The following is a 22,442-nucleotide window of genomic DNA, read 5'->3' on the forward strand; positions in this document are numbered from 1 at the left end:
TGCTGCTGAATCCGGTTTGCCAGTATTTTATTGAGGATTTTTGCATCGATGTTCATCAGGGATATTGGTCTAAAATTCTCTTTTTTTGTTGTGTCTCTGCCAGGCTTTGGTATCAGGATGATGTTGGCCTCATGAAATGAGTTAGGGAGGATTCCCTCTTTTTCTATTGATTGGAATAGTTTCAGAAGGAATGGTAGCAGCTCCTCCTTGTACCTCTGGTAGAATTCAGCTGTGAATCCATCTGGTTCTGGATTTTTTTTGGTTGGTAGGCTATTAATTATTGCCTCAATTTCAGAGCCTGCTATTGTTCTGTTCAGGGATTCAAATTCTTCCTGGTTTAGTCTTAGGAAAGTGTATGTGTCCAGGAATTTATCATTTCTTTTAGGTTTTCTAGTTTATTTGCATAGAGGTGTTTATAGGATTCTCTGATGGTAGTTTGTATTATGGTATGCAGCATGATATTTTGACACATATATATATATATATAAACATTGTGACATGACTAAGTCAAGCTAATTAACATATTTATTATTGTACATACTTATCATTTTTTTGTGATGGGAACATATACAATCTATTAGCGATTTTCAAGTGTACAATACATTATTATTAACTATAACCCTCATGATATACAATAAATCTTCTGAATTTATTTCTTCTACTTAACTAAAATCTTATATCCTCGAACATCATCTCCCCAAACCAACCCCACCTCTGCACCCTACTTCAACTTGCTGCTGGTAAACACCATTCCACTCTTTGCTTCTGTGAGTTTGACTTTCTTATATTGCACATATAAATGAAATTGTAAAGTTGTATGCCTTTCTGCACTTCTTATTTCACTCAGCATCATGTCCTTCAGGTTCATCCATGTTGTGGCACATGACAGGACTTTCCTCTTTTTGACAGCTGAATAGTATTTCATTGTGTGTACACACCACATATCCATTCATCTGTTGATGGGCACTTAGGTTGGTTTCATATTTTGGGTGTTGTGAATAGTGCTGCAATGAACATGTGAGTGCAGATATCCTTTAAGCAAACTGTTCTGATTTCCTCCCTTCCCAATGACACTGTGGTCCTGCTGTTGAATTTTCTCCAACCTTCTTAATTAGATACTAGGACAACAATCATGGATGCCTCTTGAGAACATGTTATCGGGCCAACAATTTAACCTTGTCAGAGTCTGGAGCAATTGGAGAAGTGGGGAGAAATCATAGGGGAGCACAAACAAACAAATGTACCAGTGTAGGAAGTGAGCGGGGTGGAACAGGAAGAGAAAGAGAGGGAAGGTTGGACTTTTACAAACTTTATGAGCCAGACAATGCCTCATAAATTAAATATAATAGTCAGATAAGTATAACTGAACAGATAAATGGGCCCTGGCTGATTCCACGTTATATGCTACATATCCCAAGTCCCTCAAGGAAAGATCCTGATAAATAAGATCACAAAGAAGAGATCAGAAAGAAGGTAAGGATCCACTGAAACACAGTGAGTGCAAGATGAAGGTAAAACTGAGACATCAACTCATCATTCAACAAATATTGGTAAGCAAAGGTGAGAAGACCATGGATTAAAGAGAGGGCAATAGACTGGATTAAGAAAATGTGGCACATATACACCATGGTATACTATGCAGCCATTAAAAAGGATGAGTTCATGTCCTTTGCAGGGACATGGATGAAGCTAGAAACCATCATTCTCAGCGAACTGTCACAAGAACAAACCAAACACCACATGTTCTCACTTGTAAGTGGGAGTTCAACAATAAGAATACATGGACACAGGGCAGAGACCATCACACACAGGGGCCTGTTGGGGGCTGGGGGCTAGGGGAGGGATAACAGGAGAAATACCTAATGTAGGTGACGAGTTAATGGGTGCAGCAAACCACCATGGCACATGTATACCTATGTAACAAAACCGCACGTCCTGCACATGTACCCCAGAACTTAAAGTATAATAAATAAAAAAGAAAAAAAGTGAATGACACAAATTTTGAAAACAGAAAAAAGGGGGCAGAATTCCTCCTCCCTCATTCTTTCTCCTTTATATGCTTTCAGCACAAAACTGAAGTGTAGAACAGGAATAAAGACATTTGAAATCTTGGAGGACTGGAATTCCTGGAAGTGTCTCTGAGCTGGGGTTAAAATGCAGAAGATGGTTAGTCTCTTTGGCATGGAAAACTCCAAACCTAAAGGGCTGATAGAAAGGGTGTCGCAGTCACATGAATGCCTCTAGGAACAGCTGGTAAACATCTATATGTTTAGAAATATTTTTCTGTCTAACTTGGATAAAAATAATCAGTCATTGGCAGAAAACATTTCAATTTCTTTCTGATTTTGTGCAATAATAGCTTGGAAAGGCCCACACACATGCATGATATCTGCAGTTTGTAGAAGCCTTTCTTCCACTTCTCTGATAAAGTGAAATAGCCATGGTGACGCATATTGTTTATCTAGTTGCCATAAAAAGACTACTACATGATAGGTGGTGTGGCCTACAGAACTCAGTAAACAGACACAACCGGGCCTTGTGCTGCTCCCTGCCTTCACTTCCTGATGGTGCTGTGAATGAATGGCTCCAGGCCACCAAGCGCAAGAGTCACAGCTGTCAGTTCCACCCAGGATGTTTCTACTGTCTCTTTAGCCAATGAGCTTGGAGGGATTTTTGTTTTCAGTGTGACATTCGCATGCCTGTTGTCATTTCCATTCCTTGATTCTGAATCATCTGAATTTTCTTCTCTCCTTGAAGAAAAATGTGTGGGACTGCTTTCCTCTGTGATGTGTGATGTCAGAGAGGACTAAACTTAACCAGGCACAATTATCCATTTTGGGCACAGCTGTTGGCCAAACACTAAGGAATCAGATGGCCAAAATTGTCTCAGGATGCCAATATTGCCTCTGAGGATAGCAAGCCTTACTTTAGCATTTTAAAATGTCCTTGAAGCAGAAAAGAACAATTTGTTCTCCCAGGTAGGAAAGTCCATCTGCAAAGTTACAAGTCTTAAATTAGTGAGCTTTCAAATGTAGTTTAGAGAACTCTAGATATTTCTAGAAGGAAGCTGTACAAGAACATCTTGAAAAACTACCCCTCAGATACTACCTTAATGCCCCAGTAGGATTTAAGTTTTATGGGAATAAAACATAAGATAAAAAAGATTTTCAAAGCTGCCTGAAGATCTCCGGAGCTTGAGAACATCACTTCTTCTGTTTATTTCTTACATAATTCTTCAGTTATCTCTTGTTCAAGGTTCAAATTCATAGATTAAATGGACTCATGGTGTTGTTAAAGGGAGAGTAATTATTATCCAAGAAATCTATGGAATGCCAGAAGCATGCAGGGAAAAACACAGTATTGAACCTGGTTCTTTGATTCATAGTCCAAATTCAATTATTATAATTGCAGAAATAAGGCTGCAATATACCTGGAGAAAAATAGAAAAACAGAAAGGCTGTTGGTGATACTCATCTTCTAAAAGGAAATGTGATTTAATACATTATAAATTAATGTATTCCACACAACAAGCTGAAATACACGAGAACTTTTATCCACAAAATGTTTAATGAGTTGTTACGATACAAAACAATTGAAAACTCTAAATGTTCATCAATAATGGAATATTTCAATAAGTTGTAGCACTTTTATATGTTGGAATATTATTCAGCAGTTTATGATGATGTTCTCACAGTATTTGTAATCACATGGGGAAAATGCTACTATGATGTTTTGTGAATAGAAGTAGGATATATAGTATAGGACGTGCGGTTGTACCACTGTATACACGCACGTCTATATAATCCTAAAAGGATAATATATATGTACACCAACACACACACACACATATATTCCTACTTTTATCCTATATATAAAAATAGAATTTCGCCCTAGGTACCTAAATCTGTACATTACAAAAAGTATTGAGTGTGAAATCCAACAAATCTAGTTGTATCTTTTATTATCCAATTCTTTGGGATTTCCCATAAGGCAGATATACTATAAAAATGACTTTATATTAAAAAACAGGATATATTTTAAAGCTATTAAACAACACTTTGTCAAGTCCTTTGCTCTTTCCCCTGTTTCACTTAGTCATTCATCAAGTTCTAAAGTAAAACTGCTTTATTAATAAACAGAAATTCTATTAAATGTACGAGTTTTCAATCAGGCAGCATTTCCTTTTCTGATGACTTTAATGTCTATGCATACATACTCTTAGCATTTTTATTTGTAGAGTCCTGTATTCCTTAACATCTCTGAAATATTCCTCTTCAAGCAATTGGCAAATCTAAAGGTTTTTTTTTAGGTTTTCAATTAGGAGATAAAGATTAAACCTTTAGCTAGAGTAACTAGCTGTCTCTAGCAAGTGCATTACTGGGCTCAAAAGACTTGCTTAGGCTGCAGATTTCTCCCTGGGCTGAGTGAATTTTGATGTTCCCTGGGCTGTTCCCTGGGTGGCTGGCTCCTACCCACTCTGGGTCAAAAAGAGCAGACCCTAATCAAATCAACATCAACTCTCCCTGGGAAGTGATTTTATGGCTTCCAAAGGTCGCATAAATTAGGAGGTTGGCTGAGGCTTTTATGTGGAAAACGGTGATATAATTTGAAAGGTCATATTTTCTCTAACCAGTCACCTCACATAAAATGTGCTTTTATAAGCTCTATTATAAAGACCTTGTGATCCAGCAGCATTAGAACCAGGCCTGGGAATTAAAGAACCAGGACTTTCAATCTGCCATTGTGTTGCTGGGTGGGTCTGAGCAAATCTAACCATGAGCATCTCAATTGCCTTTTCTAAAAAAAATTGACTTACTATATTATAACTGATAACCAATGAAATTTTTCCAAGGGCCTACAAAACATAGTCTTATATGAATGCTTTTTAATGAGTATTATCTATGCTATATATTTGACTTAAACCATCTTCTGAAATACTTTTATAATGCTGTAGATAGGACCTATTTCATAAAGAGCCATTGTTTTGCCTCAAAAATCTTTTCTATAATTTGAGGGCCCAGGAAGGGTCACAGTACTTTGGAATTAAAATTTGGTGTCTTAATCAAATGGTGGCTCACTCCTCTGGTCCTAGCTACTCAAGAGGCTAAGATAGGAGGATTGATTGAGCCTGGGAGGTTGAGACTGAAGGGAGCTATGATGGTGCCACTGCCCTTCAGCCTGGGTGACAAAGCGAGACACTGTCTTAAAAAAAATCCTAATTTTCATAGTTAAGATGCTGGAGCCATTTGTGCACTTAGGAAAGATGGTATACTGTTTCAGCCTTTGAATGAAATGCAAACGAAAATGAACCACACTTGAAATGTACTAGACTTTCCCAGTCAAATGGGGGACATTTAGAATACATGTTGTCCCAGAGTTAATGTGCGGTATCCAAGTTTTTTATTATTCAATGTGCAATATTCCCGTACAACATTAGCTTGGAAAATAATCAGAGCAGCTGGTTAATCATTAGCCAGTATGCAGGCTTTGACTATAGACCTGTGTTGAAAAACAAATATATTTATGAAAGAAAGGAAAGGAGTGTTGAAAGAGAAAGAAAAACGTTTTGCAAAATATCCTGTCGAACCATTTTTCTACAGCATCTTGGTACCTCTACAATGTCACTATTCAAAATGATTTTCAATGTGAAGGCTTGCTCCTAGAAAGCAACTTCTTGCATTTGTCTGATCAGTGGATAAGCTGGAACTGCTCTATTGGCACAAGATTAATAAACGCTTCCAAAAAAAGAGGTCTTTAGAATATTTCTTAAAAGTTTTGTTCTTACAACAAAAAATATAATGCCAATAGAGGAAAATATATGTCTACATATGTAGGATATGAGTTTGACTTAAAATATGTATATATCCATAAGAAAAAGATTGGAATGGAATATTCAAAATGTTAGTGGTGCTTGTCTCCAAAACATAGAGTTATTGATGGCATTAATTTTCATTTTAAACCTCTCCATGGGTTTTTAAAAATTGAGCTATAATTCGCATATCATAAAATTCACATTTTTTAAAGTGTAAAATTCAGTGGTTTTTAGTATACCCACAAGGGTATCCAACCATCACCTCTGTCTAATGCCAAAACACTTTCATCACACCAAAAAGAAACTCAGTACCATTTAGCAGTCATTCCCTATTCCTCCTTGCCCCCAAGCCCCTGGAAACTGCTAAGTTACATTCTGTCTCCGTGGGGTTTCCTGGTCTAGATATTTTCTATAAATGGACACAACATGTAGTCTTTTGGGTCTGTTTTCTTTCACTTAGCATAATGTTTCCAAGGTTTTTCTATGTTGTATCATGTGTCAGTACTTCATTACTATTTATGGCTGAATAATGTTCCATTTGGATATAACATATTTTGTTTATCCACTCATGAGTTGATGAATATTTGGGTTGTTTTCACTTATTGACTATTATGAGTAATGCTGCTATGAACATGGCATGCATAAGTTTTGGTGTGGACATAAGCTTTCAATTCTCTTGGGTATGTGTTTAGAAGTAGAATTGCTGAATCTTATTATTAAACTCTATCTTTAGTTTTGAGGACCTGCCAAATCGTTTTCCACAGTGGCTGTGCCATTTTTACATACCCACCAGCAATTTACGATGGTTCCAATTTTTTCACATCTTCCACAGCACTTACATTTGTTCATTTTTCTTGATTCTAGACATCCTAGTGGGTGTGAAGTTGTATGACATTGTGGTTTGCTTTGCATTTCCCCTAGAGATAATGATATTAGGCATCTTTTCATGTGCTTATTGGCCATCTGTATATCTTATGTGGAGAAATGTCTATTCAGATCCTTTGCCCATTTTAAAATTGGATTATTTATCATCTTGTTATGGAGTTATAAGGGTTCTGTATATATTCTAAATATATGTACCATTAGCTCTATGATTTGCAAGTGTTTTCACTTTCTCAAAGGTGTCCTTTGAAGCTCAAAAGTTTTTGTTTTGAAAATGCAATTTACCTATTTTATTATTATTATTATTATTCCTTGTGCTTTTGGAGTAATAACTAGAAATCATTGTCAAATCTCAGGTCATAAAGACTTAATGCCTATGGTTCATTTGAAGACATTTACAGTTTTGTCACTTACATATAGAGTTTTGAATAGATTTTTCTGCGGTGTGAAGTAGGAATCCAAATTCATTATTTTTACACATGGATATCTAATTATCTCAGCACAATTTGTTGAAAAAAACATTATTTTCTAAATCAATTGTCTTGGCACCCTTGTTGAAAAATTAGCTGTAAATGGACTGGGCGTGATGTCTCATGCCTGTAATCCCAGCACTTTGAGAGATCGAGGTGGGCAGATCACCTGAGGTCAGGAGTTTGAGACCGGCCTGACTAATGTTGTGAAACCCTGTCTCTACTAAAAATACAAAATTAGCTGGGCGTGGTGGCACATGCCTGTAATCCCAACTACTCAGGAGGCTGAGGCAGAAGAATCACCTGAACCCAGGAGGTGGAGGTTGCAGTGTGCTGAGATCGCACCATTGCACTTCAGCCTGGGCAACAAGAGCAAAACTCCGCCTTAGAAAAAGAAAAAAAAAGCTGTAAATGTAGCAAGATTCTTTCTTCTTTTTCTTTCTTTCTCTTTTTTTATTCTCAATTCTATTCCATTGACCTATATGTCTATCCTGGATGAGTAACACACAGTCTCAATTGGAAATAGAAACAGAGAATTATCCAAATTTTTTCTTCTTTTCAAGGTTGTTTTGGCTTTTGGGCCTCTTAAATTTCTGAGTTTGAGTATCAGTTTGTTAATTTCTCTAAAAAAGGAAGCTGGAATTGTGAGACTGATTGAATTAAATCTGTAGATCAATTTGGAGAATATTGCCATTTTATCATATTAAACCTTCCAAATTATGAACATGGCATGCCTTTCCATCTATTTATGTCTTTTAAATTTCCTTCAAGTTTTTTTTTTATTTTCAATGTAGAATACCAAACTTTTTTGTTAAATTTATTACTAAGTATTTTATTATTTTTGATACTATTACAGATGCAATAATAGCTTTCTTTCTTAATTTTTTTCAGATTATTCATTGCTAGTGTGTGGAAAACAGTTGATTTTGTATACTCATCTTATATCCTGCAATCTTGCTGAACTAATTTATTAGTTCTAATAGTGTTTTGTGGATTTTTTAAAAGAATTTTCTATATGCAAGATTATGTCATCGGGAAATAGAGATAGTTTTACTTGTTTCTTTCCAGTCTGTATTCCTTTCATTACTTCTTCTTGCTTAATTGCTCTGGCTAGAATGTTAAATTCAATGTTGAATAGACATTATGAGAGGGGATATACCTGTCCCATTTCTGATCTTAAGGGGAAAGCGTTCAGTCTTTTACCATTAAGAATAATGTTAATAGTGGGTTTTTACAGATGCCCTTTATCAAGTTAAGGAAGTACTCTTAGGAACCTGGGAGACAGAGCTTGCAGTGAGCCGAGATCGCGCCACTGCACCACTTCAGCCTGGGCGACAGAGCAAGAGACTCTGTCTCAAAAAAAAAAAAAAAAAAAAAAAGGATTCTTAGGTTCTTGTTTGTTTTATCATAAAAATAAAATGCTGTTAGGTGTTTGTCAAATGTCTTTTCTGTGTCCATTGCCCATTGAGATGATCATGTGGATTTTGTCCTTTATTATATTACAATAGTTATGTAATACATTACTGTGTCAAGCAGCACACCAACATGGCACATGTATACATATGTAACAAACCTGCACATTGTGCACATGTACCCTAGAACTTAAAGTATAATAATAAAAAAGAAGAGCTGAACTTAAGAGAGCTGAGCTGCAGGGTCTAGGTAGCCAATTAAAATAATAAGCCAAAGTGAAAGTAACAGTCAAACTTTTAATCATTTATGGTGATAATATAAGCAAGAGGCTAAACAGGAAAAAGTGCTGGCTCTCTCAATGTTCCATTTTTCCCCCATGGAATGGTGTTGAGAGGAGTCAGATGTATCATTGCACACATGGGGATTATCTCATTGCTAAGGGATTCCTCCCAAAAAGGCTCCTGCTGTTTCCTGACCCAGGGGATGGAAGGGGAAGAGACAAAAAGGAGTGGGAAAGTACTTAATACTAAGTCAGAGTAAAGAAAAGTGTCTTCAAGGTCCCCCAGGCTTAGTAGATGCACCTGAAAAGACCTTGGTCAAGGGCTTCCTGCTAATGACGCCTTTGAAGGGAGGATCCTGAGCTAGGAATGGAAACATGCATAAATGCATGACTAGCCAGGAGAAACTGAGTCTTTGACTGCAATTTTCATTGGAGCCTGCAGTGCACTAGCTGTAGCTGTACTCCATGTCTTGTGTAGAGAAGGTGGCTTTCCCCCAAGAGGTCTGCCAGGTAAAGCTTTTGAAATTGGTCCTGTGGTCAGACCTGAAAAATTGCACATAATATTTTGGGAGTCAGACTACTTATGTATTACATTGATTTTTGTATGCTAAACCAGTATTTCATTACTGAAATAAATCTCATTTAATGGTCATGATGTATAATTCTTGATATATGTTGCCAGATTTAGTTTGCTAGTTTTGTTTTGTTTTTGAGGATTTTTGTGTCCATATTCATAAGGGATATTCGTTTGCACTTTTTTGTTAGATATACTATTGTCTAGTTTTGGTATCAGAATTATCCTAACCTCATAAAATGAGGTCTGAAATGTTTTCTATTTTTTATATAAGTTTGTGAAGATCTGATGTTAATTCTTTAAACATTTGGTTGATTCACCAATGAAGCCAGTTGGTCCTGGAATTTTCTTTATGGGAATTTTTAAATTGTTAGTTCAATCTCTTTTCTTGCTATATGTCTATTCAGATATTTTATTTCTTCTTGAGTCACTTTTGGTAGTTTATGTCTTTCTAAGAATGTGTTCATTTTGTTTTGATTATTTAATCTGTTACCATATATTTGTTCATGGTAGTATTCTTTTGGGGCCCAACTAGCAACAAATTCTCTGGTTCTATATACGGGGAATGTCTTAATTTCTCTTTCCTCTTTAAGAAGTGGTTTTGCTTAGTTGACAGTTTTTTTTTTTTTTCTTTTGTCACTCTGACTATGTGATTGGCACCATGGTTTCTAACAAAAATTAACTGTTAATTTAGAGGACCCCTTTTATATACGTGATGAGCTGCTTTTCTCTTGTGGCTTTCAAGATTTTCTCTTTGTCTTTTTCAACAGTTTTATTGTGAGTTTTGGTGTGAATCTTCTTATTTGTCTACTTGGATTCATTCAGCTTCTTGAATGTGTAGATTGCTGTTTTTTAAACACATTTTGGAAAATTTTGGTCATTATTTATTCAAATATTCCTTTCTTTCCCTTCTGCTTTCTTTTTCTTTTGAAACTCTTATTACACTTATGTTGGACTTGGTATCTTGCAATGTTCTAAGGCTCTGATTTCTTTTTTTTTCCCCATTCTTTTTTCTTTCTATTCTTCAGAGTGGATACATTTGATTGATCTGTTTTCAAGTTCACAGATTCTCTTTTGCCAGTTCAAATCTGCTGTTGAATGTCTCTACTAAATTTTTCATTTCAGTTATTATACTTTTCAACATCAGACTTTCTGTTTGACTCTTTTTTATAATTTATATCTTTTTATTGATAGTCTCTGTTTGGTGAGATGTTGTTTTTACATTTTAGTTCTTCAGATACTATTTACTTGAGTTCTTTGAACATATTTAAAATAACTGATTTAAAGTATCCGCCTAGTAAATTCAACATTTAGGGCTTCCTCAAAGACAGTTTTCATTGATTACTTTCATCCTTGCATGTGGGCTGTATGTTCTTGTTTCTTTGTCTCACAATTTTTTGTTGAAAGCTGGACACTTTGAAAAATATATTTCAACTCTAGAAATAAGAACCTTCCCTTTCTCTGAAAGAGAAAATTATGATAATTTAAATCTCTGTGTATATGCTTACTTGGATATTGCCATGATTCTTTTGGAAAGCTGCAAAGGAAAGTCGAGAAGTGAAGTCTTCTGTTGAGCATATTTGGCCTTCACGAAACCCTTTTTAGTTTGTATTGCATTCTTGAAAACTTGTTGGCATGTTAGACAGCTTTACAGGCAGACAGAAAAGCAAGAATAAACTAAATGCAAATTTAGTAGAAGGAAAGAAATAATGAATATTAGAGCAGAAATGAATAAAATTGAGAATAAAAATAACACAGAAGATCAACAAATGAAAAGTTGACTTTTTGAAAAGATAAACAAAATTGACAATCTTTCAGTTAGACTAAGAAAATTGGAAAGCTCAAATATATAAAATCAGAAACAAAAAAGGAGACATAACAATGAAGACCACAGAAATACAAAGAATCATTGGAGACTGTGATGAACAACTATATGTGAACAAATTGGAAAACCTAGAAGAAGTGGATAAATTCCTGGACACATATAACCTTCCAAGATTGAACCATGAAAATAGAAAACCTCAACAAAGCAATAATGAGTAATGAGATTGAAGCTCCACCAAACATTTAAAGAAAAACTAGCACAAGGTCTACTCAAAGTCTTCCAGAAAATTGAAGAGGAGGGAATACTTCCAAATTTATTCTATGAGAGCAGCATTCCCCTGTTACCAAAATCACACAAGCACACAACAGCAAAAAGACTATAAGACTGTCACTGATCAATATGTATATATTAAAAAACCTCAACAAAATACTAGCAATTTGAATTCTACAATAAATTAAAGGGATCATTTATCAGGATCAAGTGAGATTTATCCCAGGGATGCAAGAGTGGTTTAACATATGCAAATCAGTGAACATAATACATCACATTAACAGAACCAAGAACAAAAATTGTATGATCATTCCAATAGATGCTGAAAAACACTTAATTAAATTCAACATTCCTTTATGATACAAACCTTCAACAAATGGGGTATAGAAGCAACATACCCCAAAATAATAAAGACCGTATTTGACAAACCCATAGCTAACATCATACTGAATGGGAGAAACATTGAAAGTTTTTCTTCTAAGATCTGGAACAAGACAAGAATGCCCACTTACACCACTTTTATTCAATATAATATGGAATTCCTGGTCAGAGTAATGAGGTAAGAGAAAGAAATAAAGGTCAAATCGGAAAGGAAGAAGTCAAATTAGCCTTGTTTCCAAATGACACGGTCTCACACTTAGAAAAGCCTAGAAAATCCACCAAAAAACTGTTAGAACTGGTAAACAAATTCAGTAAAGTTGCAGGTACAAAATCAACGTACAAAAATCAGTAGCATTTATATAAGTCAACTATCTGAACAACCTGAAAAAGAAATCAAGAAAGCAATCTCATTTATAGTAGTTACAAATAATATAAAATGCCTAGAAATCCATCTAACCAAAGTGAAAATTCTATCAAAGGAAGGCAATAAAACGCTGATGAAAGAAATTGAAGAGGACACCAAAAAAAAAAAAAAAAAAAAAAAAAAAAAAAAAAAAAAAAAAGGAAATATATTTCATGCTCATGGATAGAATTAATATTGTTAAAATGACAATTGTTCCCAAAACAATGTACAGATTCAATGCAATCCCTATCAATATATGAATGGCATTCTTCACAAAACTGAAAAGAAGTTTTAAAATTTATATGGAACTACACAAACCCTAAATAGGCAAAGCTGGAGGCATCACACTACGTAACTTCAAAATATACTACAAAGCTATAATAATCAAATCAGAATGGTACTGGAATAAAAACAGACACATAGAATAGAGAACCCAGATATAAATCCACACATTTAAAGCCGAACTCATTTTTGACAAAGGTACCAAGAACATACAATAGAAAAAAGACAGTCTCTGAGAAATGGTGCTGGGAAAACAAGATAACAATATGCAGAAGTATGAAATTAGAATTCTATCTGTCACCATATACAAAAGTCAACTCAAAATGGATTAAAGACTTAAATCTAAGACCTGAAATTATAAAACTACTAGAAGAGAACAATGGGGAAATGGTCCAGAACTTGATATGGGCACATATTTTTCTTGTGTAAGACTTGGGTAAAAGGACAGACCATCAAAGCAAAAATGAACAAATGGGACCATATTAAACTAAAAAGCTTCTGCACAGCCAATGAACCTATCAACAAAGTGAAGAGACAGCCTAAAGAATGGCAGAAAATATTCACAAACTCTCTACCTGACAAGAAATTAATAACTGAAATATATAAGGAACTCAAGTAACTCCATAACCAAAAAAAAAAAAAAAATTCAATTAAAAACTGGGCAAAAGATCTGAACACGTATTTCTCAAAATAAGATATACAAATGGCCAATGTGTATATGAAAAATAGTTTGACATCACTAATCATCAGAGAAATGCAAATCAAAACCATAGTGAGATATCTCACTCCAGTTAAAATGGCAGTTATCAAAAAAACATAGAATAATGGATGCTGGTGAGGATTTGGAGAAAGGGGAATTCTCATACACTGTTGGTGGACATGTAAATTAGGGGAACTACTGTGGAAGGCTATATGGAGGTTTCTCAAAATACTAAAAATAGAAGTACCATGTGGTCCAGCAATTCCACCAGTGGGTATATACCCAAAAGATATCAATATGCTGAAAAGATATCTGCACTCTCACATTTATTGCAAGACTATTTACAGTAGACAAAATATGGAATCAGACTAACTGCCTATTAATGAATGAATGGATAAAGAAAATGTAGCATATATACACAATAGAATATTATTCATCCATTAAAAAGAATAAAATCCTGTCATTGTAGCAACATGGAAGGAACTGGAGGACATTACATTAAATGAAGTAAGCCAGAAAGACATAACACACATATTCTCACTCATATGTGGGAGCAAAACAGAATGGATCTCATGAAGATGGGGAGTAGATTTGTGGTTACTAGAGGCCAAGGAAGGTGGAGGGGAGTGGGGAAAATAAAAAATACATAAACAGTAAAAATAATAAAGTTCAGACAAATAAATAATAGTTATTATGTAATAATATATAATAAGTATATATACTAATAAAGATAAAGTTCAAAGGTGTGCTATTTAAATCAATTCTATACTGAATCCCGTGGCAAAGTGATAAATCATACCTATAATGATTTTACGTAAAATCAAACATTTCATACAGTAGTTCTATTGAAATAGAATGACATCTTCACCTCTTTCTGAAAGCAAGTTTAAAAGGCCAAGTTTGCTTTTGGGTAAAGTATTACGTAGGTTTTATTCACAGGACTGCTGTAAACCATTGTTTACTTTTCAAAGTAAACTTAAACCAGATTTGAAATGGTTCCAGAGAAGTAGGCTGCCTGTTGTCTATCACCTTCATTTCCATGGGAGTTGCAAAGTACTCACCTAAGTTCATTTTCCAGGGCAGTGTTTACAGGGATCAGAAGCAATTCTAATTGTAGTGACCCAGACACTTCATAACCTCCACGCAGAGACCTCAGATCCAGACACTTGCTTGTCCTCGAGTTGAGTTGTCCCTCTCTCATAGGCATTGCTGCTTAATCTCCCTCTCTCACAGGCATTTCTCAGTGGGTAGAGAATATATGAGATGGACAGCACATGAAACTTTGTCCATGACTGCATTTTTTGGGATGGCCAAGCATTTACTGCATGCTTCCTCAATGCCAACTACTTTTCATGTATTATTCCTTTTAATTCCACAAGCCTATAAGATAGGAACTGCCATTATCCTCATCTGTCAAATGAGGAAAATTAGGCTTGGGGAAGTTAAATAATATGTCCAAGGTCACTTGGGAATTGGTGCAAACAGAAGTCAAACCACTATTCCTCCTACTATGATATTCTGCTGTTAAAAATTTAGCATCTTCCAGGGTAGAGAAAGACACAAGCCAAGAAGAGGCTTGACTATGACCTGGATTTTGGAGATGATGGAATTGTGACAGAAATGACTAAAGCTGTATAGTGCTTCCGTGTTACAGTAATGGCTCCACATTCCTTTGTGGACATTAGGTACCATGTGGTACTTCCTGGCTGGCATATTTAATTGTTGGTAGAAGACCTCCTCCAGTAACACTATCTTCTCTGGTGAAGTGATCAGCCATCTTGAAAATACATGTTGAAATGGAAGTAAAACAAGATCAAAAAGCCTGTCCTGGACATTCACCTGGACTAGCAGTATACACTATGAGAATCAGAAATAAGATTTTACTAAGTTAAAACTGTGATTTTTGGGGTTATTTAATATTACAGCACTGTCATTCTTATCCAGACTAATATGAGGAAGGTAACTGCTCCTTTTGTATAGTATTCATTATTTTGCAACATAAAGTCTACAGAGCAAGCTTTTGATAACCTACAGAAGAATGTGAGAATTAGGGCCCATATCCATTGAGTTTTAATGTAAACATGGTTTTCATCTCCATTTTGATACTTAGGTGTCTGCAAATATGCCTAGAATAGAACTGGGATTTCTTCTTTTCTAGATCAATAAAACCCTAATTAGTTGACTTTTCTGGTCTACTTCAAAACCTTGTTTTTGTGTCACATCATTTGTTTATTCTTGATTTTCATTTGCTTTTCCTTTACCCAAATGCTATGGCAGAGGAAGCTTGCCATATGTTTTATGAATTAACCAATAAACTCATTTAACAGAATTATTATTTGTTCATTATAGACAATCCTCATGAACCCATTAGGGCAAGACCAAGGGAAAGGTAAGCACAAATCTCAATTACTCTGCCTTGGCCCAAATGCCTTCTGTGTTCAATACCTTAGTGTCAACAAGTTATGGGGGGTGTGTGTGTGTGTGTTTTCTTTTTAATCAGTTTCTTTCTTTGAAATGGTTGGCTTTGCTTTCACACATGATCAAGTTGTGAAGTTTTATTTTCCATGAAAAGAAACTGAACTGAAACTGAAACTTCTCTATCAGTTATTCAAATGGATTATTTTATGCCTCATTAGCATCAATTATCTCTAGAAGGAAGCATGATAGGACTTTAAAAGGGTTACTGCACTACAACTGACAGCTGGAAACAAACTATGCTTCAAGCAAACAAATAAAAATAGCAAAGAGACTTTAACCTGGGAGCTTACAGAAAGAGTGATGAAGGGAGGTTGCAGACGAAAAGTCTTGTGGAGCAATGGAAGCAGTTCCAGTTCTCCACGGGGTCTAAGATGTACACCTGATAGAAGTGCTTGGCACCTGGTAACGAATTTTGTCCATTGATGCTGATAAGAAATGCTAATACATTTTATAGAAGGCTTAGCAAAGAATGCCTCATAAAAGGGAAAAGTGTCATTCTGTAAGTGTCATTCTTTTTGTTTTAGACTATTTTCTGCTGCTATAACAGAATACCACAGACTGGGCAGTTTATAAAGAAAATATATTATTTGACTAATTGTTCTGGAGGCTGGAAAGTCCATAATAAAGGTGCCGGACATCTGGCAAGGGCTATTCCATGGTGCAAAGTGAAAGGAAGAACAGCCGGCAAGAGAGACTCACGGAGAATAGGGGCTGAACCCTCATGAAACAGACCCATTCCTGCAATTAATCCATTCATGAGGGCAGAGTCTTTATGACTGTATCACCTTTTAAAGATCCTACCTCTTAATCCTGTCACAATGGCAAATAAATTTCAGCATGAGTTTTGGAGGATACATTCAAGGCAGTGTTTTTTTTTTTTTTTTCCCCCGAGATGGAGTCTTGCTCCGTAGCCCAGGCTAGAGTGCAGTGGTGCAATCCGGCTCACTGCAAGCTCTGCCCCTGGGTTCACGCCATTCTCCTGCCTCAGCCTCCCGAGTAGCTGGGACTACAGGCGCCCGGCACGCAACCGCCTGGCTAATTTTTGTATTTTTTAGTAGAGACGGGGTTTTCATCCGTGGTCTCGATTCCTGACCTTGTAATCTGCCCGCTCGGAGCCTCCCAAGTGGGCTGGGATTACAGGCGTTCGCCACCATGGGCCGGCCGGCAGTGTACTTTTTTAAAAACTTGAAGCCAGTGATCTTTTTTTTTTTTTTTTTTTGTTTTTGAGACAGCGTTTTGGCATGGTAACCCAGGCTGGAGTGGCAAAAGGTGTGATCTCAACTCATTACAACCTCTGCCTCCTAGGCTCTAGATATCCTCCCACCTCAGCTTCTTGAGTAGCTGGGACTACAGACATGCACCACCATGCCCACTAATTTTCGTGTTTTTTTTTTTTTTTTTTTTTTTTTGTGTAGACGGGGTTTCGCCATGTTGCCCAGGCTGGTCTCAAGCCCGTGGACTCAAGCGATCTACCTTTCCAAAATGCTGAAATTACAGGGGGGGGCCCCCGGGCCCAACCCAGTGTTTTTTTTTTTTTTTTTTTTTTTTTTCCCTCAAGTGCTTGACCCTGCCAGTTGCTAGGGATGTGGGGACAAATAAGCACATAGGTGAAAGATGTGTGTTGTAACTTCACAAAGCAATGTACACTCTATCAACTGGGTGTTAGTCAGGAAGCAGTTAGCATGCTCACATAGAGTTCAATAAAGAAAGTATTTATAGGGGAGTCACCACAGTGAAGCAAAACCAAGATAATATAATATCCCAGAGCTAGTCAGAGCAGAACGTCGCTGCCAAGAGGAAGGAGTGGTTACTCATCCCCAGACAGTATATACAGTGTGTAGGGCATCCTGTGGAGACAGTCGTTTGACAGGAGCCATGGAGCTTCCCAGGGAGGGAGCACATCTCCTGCTAGTGCCTCCACTTGCCCAAACAGAAGCCCAAGGATGAAGGAGCTTTGATGGAGGTCCTCCAACTGAGCTTCATAGGACCCGAGTTCGGGGAAGAAGGCTGGGGCAGCGTGGATAGAGAGGGGCAAACAGAGCTGTCCAGGACATGGACATTAGCTCGTGAGTATTTACAGTGGCCCCATAATAATAATTGTAATAACTGACCTGAATTGAGGGCAGTGTATCAGGGTTTTACATCTCATCAAATTTGTACAGCAACCCTGTGAAGTGGGTCTCATTATTCATACTTTCATCAAGGAAGACTTCAAGGCTTGGAGACATTAATTTGCCCTTTCACCCAGCTAAAAGTAGTAGAGCTGTGATATGACCCAAGGAGTTTATTGCTAGAGCCAGGATGCCTGACTGCCTGCCCATTTTTCACTTAGAGAAACAGAAGCTTGTTCGGTTTAAGGGACTGATTCAAGTTAACATGGCTGTGAAATTATGGTCCTGTGATAAATTCGGTTTTTCCTCTAAGGCTTACACTTGTCCCATGACATCTTGCAGTTATAAGGGAGGTGGGTGAGATGGGATCATGGGAACACAAAGACAGTTTGAGCTGAACAGAGGGTAGTCTGAATTTGTCTGTTTTCTTCAGGCTAAGGGAGTAGTGTGAGTGAAATCAGGAAGGTGAAAGGTGTGGTTCTATCAGGCTAGAGTCAGAAGAGAAGAGGGTGGTAGAAAGGCTGCTAGGCACAGCCTTTAAGAGATCAAGGGAGTAAAAGATGCCACAGAAGCCAGCTGCCTAAAAGGGGAAGAATTCAACGAAAGGAGAACCAGGAGAGGCTTAGAGGGATTAAATTATATATCCAAGAAAATAACGACAGGAGCAGCAACAACGTTTATCTCACTTCAAAGTATTGTTCTTTTTGGGAAAGCACACAGCCTGCCTTTATATATGCCCCTATTCCACATCAGAAGTGCTGGAATTTTCTAAAATTCCACACCCTTCACTGACTCTCAGCAAGAAACCTGAAGAGGCTAGATTCTGAATTGTCCAATTGGAATGTTCCATTTTCCTATGACTCCTCTAACTCCCTTCTCCCTACCTCCTCTCCCATCCTACCACACCTCCCTAATTGTATTTGAAATAACTTCATTTCCTATGGGTGGGTATCCATTGCTCCAACTGATAGCTGAGACCCACCATGCTAGGCATTGTTTCTAGGTGCTGGGGATATAGCAGTGAACAAAATAGAAATTTCTACCCTCAGGAAGCTTAACTTCTTCCAGGAAGAAAAAAAGTAAAATGTACAGTCTTTCAGCTAGTGATAAGTGCAATGGAGAAGAAAGCCAAAGGGGATTTTGCTGGAGGTTACAATTCTGAAGACAGGTGAAGAGATGACATTCAGAAAAGGCTTAGTAGATGGGAAAGGGGACCATGAGAATATCTGGGGAAAGAACATTTCTTAGGAAACAGCAGAAGCAAAGGCATAAGGACTCTGGCTTTTACTCTAAGTGAAGTAGGGAGACTTTGAGTTCTTTCCCTAGAGAAAATACATGACTAGAATTAAGTTGTAAAAGGCTCAGTTGTAGCTGTTGTGAGAATGGGCAGTAGGTGGGCAAGGCCAGAAACAGAGACTAAGATGCTATTGCAATAATGAAGGGGAGAGATTATGAAAGTTGTGTTGGAGGTGGTAAAAAGATCAGCTTCTGGATGTATTTTGAAGGCAGAGATGGCAAAATTTGCCACCAGATAGAATGTGGGACAGAGAAAGAGGTGTCAAAGATGAGGCCATGACTCTTGGCCAGGAAACTAGAAGGATGGAGTAGCTGTTTTCTGAGTTGGTGAACACAGTGACAGGGGCAGTTCACTTTTGAACATGTTAGGTTTGAACTGCCTGTTAAATGTTCAAGGAGAGATGCTGAGTAGGCAGTTGCTAGGTACGGGAGTCTCCAGTTCAGGAGAGGAATGCATCAGCATGTAGATGTCACTTAAAGCCATGAGGCTTCTTGAATGGGTGTACTTGGCTAAGTGCTTACTTGGAAGCACTCCTGCCTTCAGAGGCAGTGTAAATGAATGCAACAAGCCATGGAATGAGAGGTTTGGATAGCTGTAAAATAAAGTTCACAAATCTTACCCAAAGGTGGCAGCTACCTCTTAGATCCAGCTGATTTCTGCAGTGCTAAATGCACAAGCTGGCCCAGTGGGATCAGAACTCCTCAACAAAAGATATTTTTCAGCCCACTAATTGGTGACCTCTGCCCTATAGGCTGGAATCTGAAAATGCGGTTTTGTGTTTATTCCTCAAGCTTATAGTGCCAATTGATCAGCCTCTTCTCTGCTCACAGGCTCAAGGTTTTCACAGTATGTAATGCTTGATGTTGTGGGCCTGTGTTCTCCTTTCATTCATAAATCTGGGCTTCACCTTCCAGAGGACCAGCGGTGAGCTGAAACTGGCTACTATTGGCTCATGTAAGCCAATCTTGGATTTTTGGGAATTTTGTAAAGATGGATGATAAACACAAACATTTAAAAAACTAAATTATATAAACTTACAGTTATGTACATTTTATTAAAACAAGCTCAAAATACTCAAAACTTATCACTTACTACTTATTTTACTACATTTTATTATTATATATACTCCTGGGTTTTTTTTCCTTCAACTGTATTTGTGTTCTGGAAATACTACATAATGGTGTATCTCTTCCCAACTTTGCTTCCAAGAACTTTATGTTGATAGCTTGAAATGAGCCATGTGGAAGTATTTGCACCAAGGAAATTGTCAAACAATAAGAATCAGTCATATTTTCCCCAGAGAGCCAGTTTTAAATCTTTACCAGCACACCACTATACAAATGTCATCTTTGGGACTGCATCACAGCTGGCTGATAAAAACTAGAAATGACAGTGGTAGACAGACACAGAGAGATAAGTTCAGATGTACAATTCCTAATTCCTGACAGAATATTTACCTGATGATTAAAAAAATAGGTCTAAGAAATTGTTACATGCATCTTCAGAGACTGGCTTTGAAACAGCCACATCTACAATCTGCACCTCCTGCTTTTCCAGTAGCAATGACAAAGATTGATGGGATAAACAACAGAAGGCCAAAAGAGCCATGCCCCAGGGAATTCCCTGGAGAAGAACTTGACATTTTGAGTCAGTGTTTTCTGATTTCCACCCAATGATATACCCCTAATATAAAATGCAATTGAAGAGTACATCGTTTTTCCTCAACATTCAAGGAGCAGGTAGAGAGAGATAACGTATAAGCAGGACAGTGGAGAAATGATTCTTTAGGGAACAAAACATATATATTGCAAGTCAAAAATTCTGTGCCTTTGTAATAAATTTGTCTCCAACCATCAAGGAAGGCTTCAGGTTGGGCGTAAGATAGCTCTCATGTAGGTAAAAACAAATGAGGCTTACTTTCTCCTTCCAGGTTTCCTGAAGCTAACCTTTTCCTTCCTTTTGCATGCCCTCTCCACAAATAGAGTTGGTAAAAGTATCTGTTACAAGGACCCGGGCTTTACCATCCATGGCAAATCTCTCTAAATTATAGGCCTTTCCTCATGGAGACCATTTACTGTGGGCATAATACAAGGCTGTGTTCAACCGTGCCACTCTTTGAACTAGCTGCACCATGTTATTACCACACTAAACTGGAGTGGCCAGTTTTTCTATAAATAAATATTCTCCTTGCTGGGCAGATGAAAATCCTTAGTAGAAGTTCCTACATTATTGATTTGTTGGTTCCTAGCTTCTCTGCTGGGAATGTCTTTTGAGTTGTTTTGAAAAGAGAAGTCTTGTAAACACTTGACTGTTGCTGGACTCAAGAAAAATCCGATTAGCAGGGAATCAACAACATTATTACTCAGCTGGGTTCCCTGTAATTCCTCCGTCTCTGGGCCAGGTGGGTGGATGGGGGTGAAGAGGTTTCAAAGAGATTGCGTGTTCTTCCTGGATTCCATTTGTTTCTTTGCAACAGTCCTTTAATTTTTGGGTGTTGGAAATGGAGCTAATAATGACAATTTGAACACAACTGGCTTCCTCTCTCTGAAGTATAACAAAGCAGAGATTGTTGGCTTTGACAAGACAAAAGTGGTTAGATGTTTAATCAGTCAATCTTTGAGACTCCCCATCACCCACAGAATATAAAGTCCAGGAACTCACTAGGAATTGGATAGCTCTTCACACAGCCTCCTAACACCATAAATACAGTTTATCTTCAGGGCAGTGGTTTTGTTATTGCTGTTTGTCTTGTTTTCTTTCTTTACAAAACACTATAAAGAGATATGTGTATTTGAGATATTAAAAGGTAGGATGTCTTGTAAAAGCCTCAGATGCCATCTGAATTCCTTCACTGACATCTCTTGGGTTTCTGCAGCTATATCCTCTGGCCCTGGCAACAACTTCCTGGCCAGGAGACCCTGGTCACAAACCTGTGCCACCAGAGTCAAATGAGCTCTGTGGATTACAGCTGAGTTCTAATCTTTCACACTCGTTCTGATGTTGCTGTCTTATAAACTGGCTATCTCACACACCTCTAGGCTATTACCTGAATTCTCAGTCTGTTCACTCTTGCTTTAAGGCTTGACTGCATATGCTTCCCTAAGCCAGACTTCTTATGGCTGAGTTCCTGCTACCTCATAGCACCCTCTATTCCTGGTAGGGTCTACCTGCCTTACCGGGCAGCATGTGGCCACTGATGGCTACATCTTCTGCCATGTGCCCAACTGTTTGGCCTTTTACCCATTATAGCCTGATTCTCAGCCC

At 37.4% G+C, this 22,442-nt stretch overlaps 1 long non-coding RNA gene across 2 annotated transcripts in view; it reads left to right on the forward strand.

Moving 5' to 3' along the window:
• Positions 1-22,442, forward strand: part of LOC108522139 (uncharacterized) — a 60,114-nt gene that overhangs the window by 5,875 nt on the left and 31,797 nt on the right. For both annotated transcript variants that reach the window (XR_001883384.1, XR_001883383.1), the window contains exon 3: positions 15,642-15,681. This is a non-coding gene — a long non-coding RNA (uncharacterized LOC108522139). The remainder of the gene's footprint in view (positions 1-15,641; positions 15,682-22,442) is intronic.

This window comes from Rhinopithecus bieti, unplaced genomic scaffold, assembly GCF_001698545.2.
Source record: "Rhinopithecus bieti isolate Rb0 unplaced genomic scaffold, ASM169854v2 scaffold_62671, whole genome shotgun sequence".
Lineage (NCBI taxonomy): Eukaryota > Metazoa > Chordata > Mammalia > Primates > Cercopithecidae > Rhinopithecus > Rhinopithecus bieti.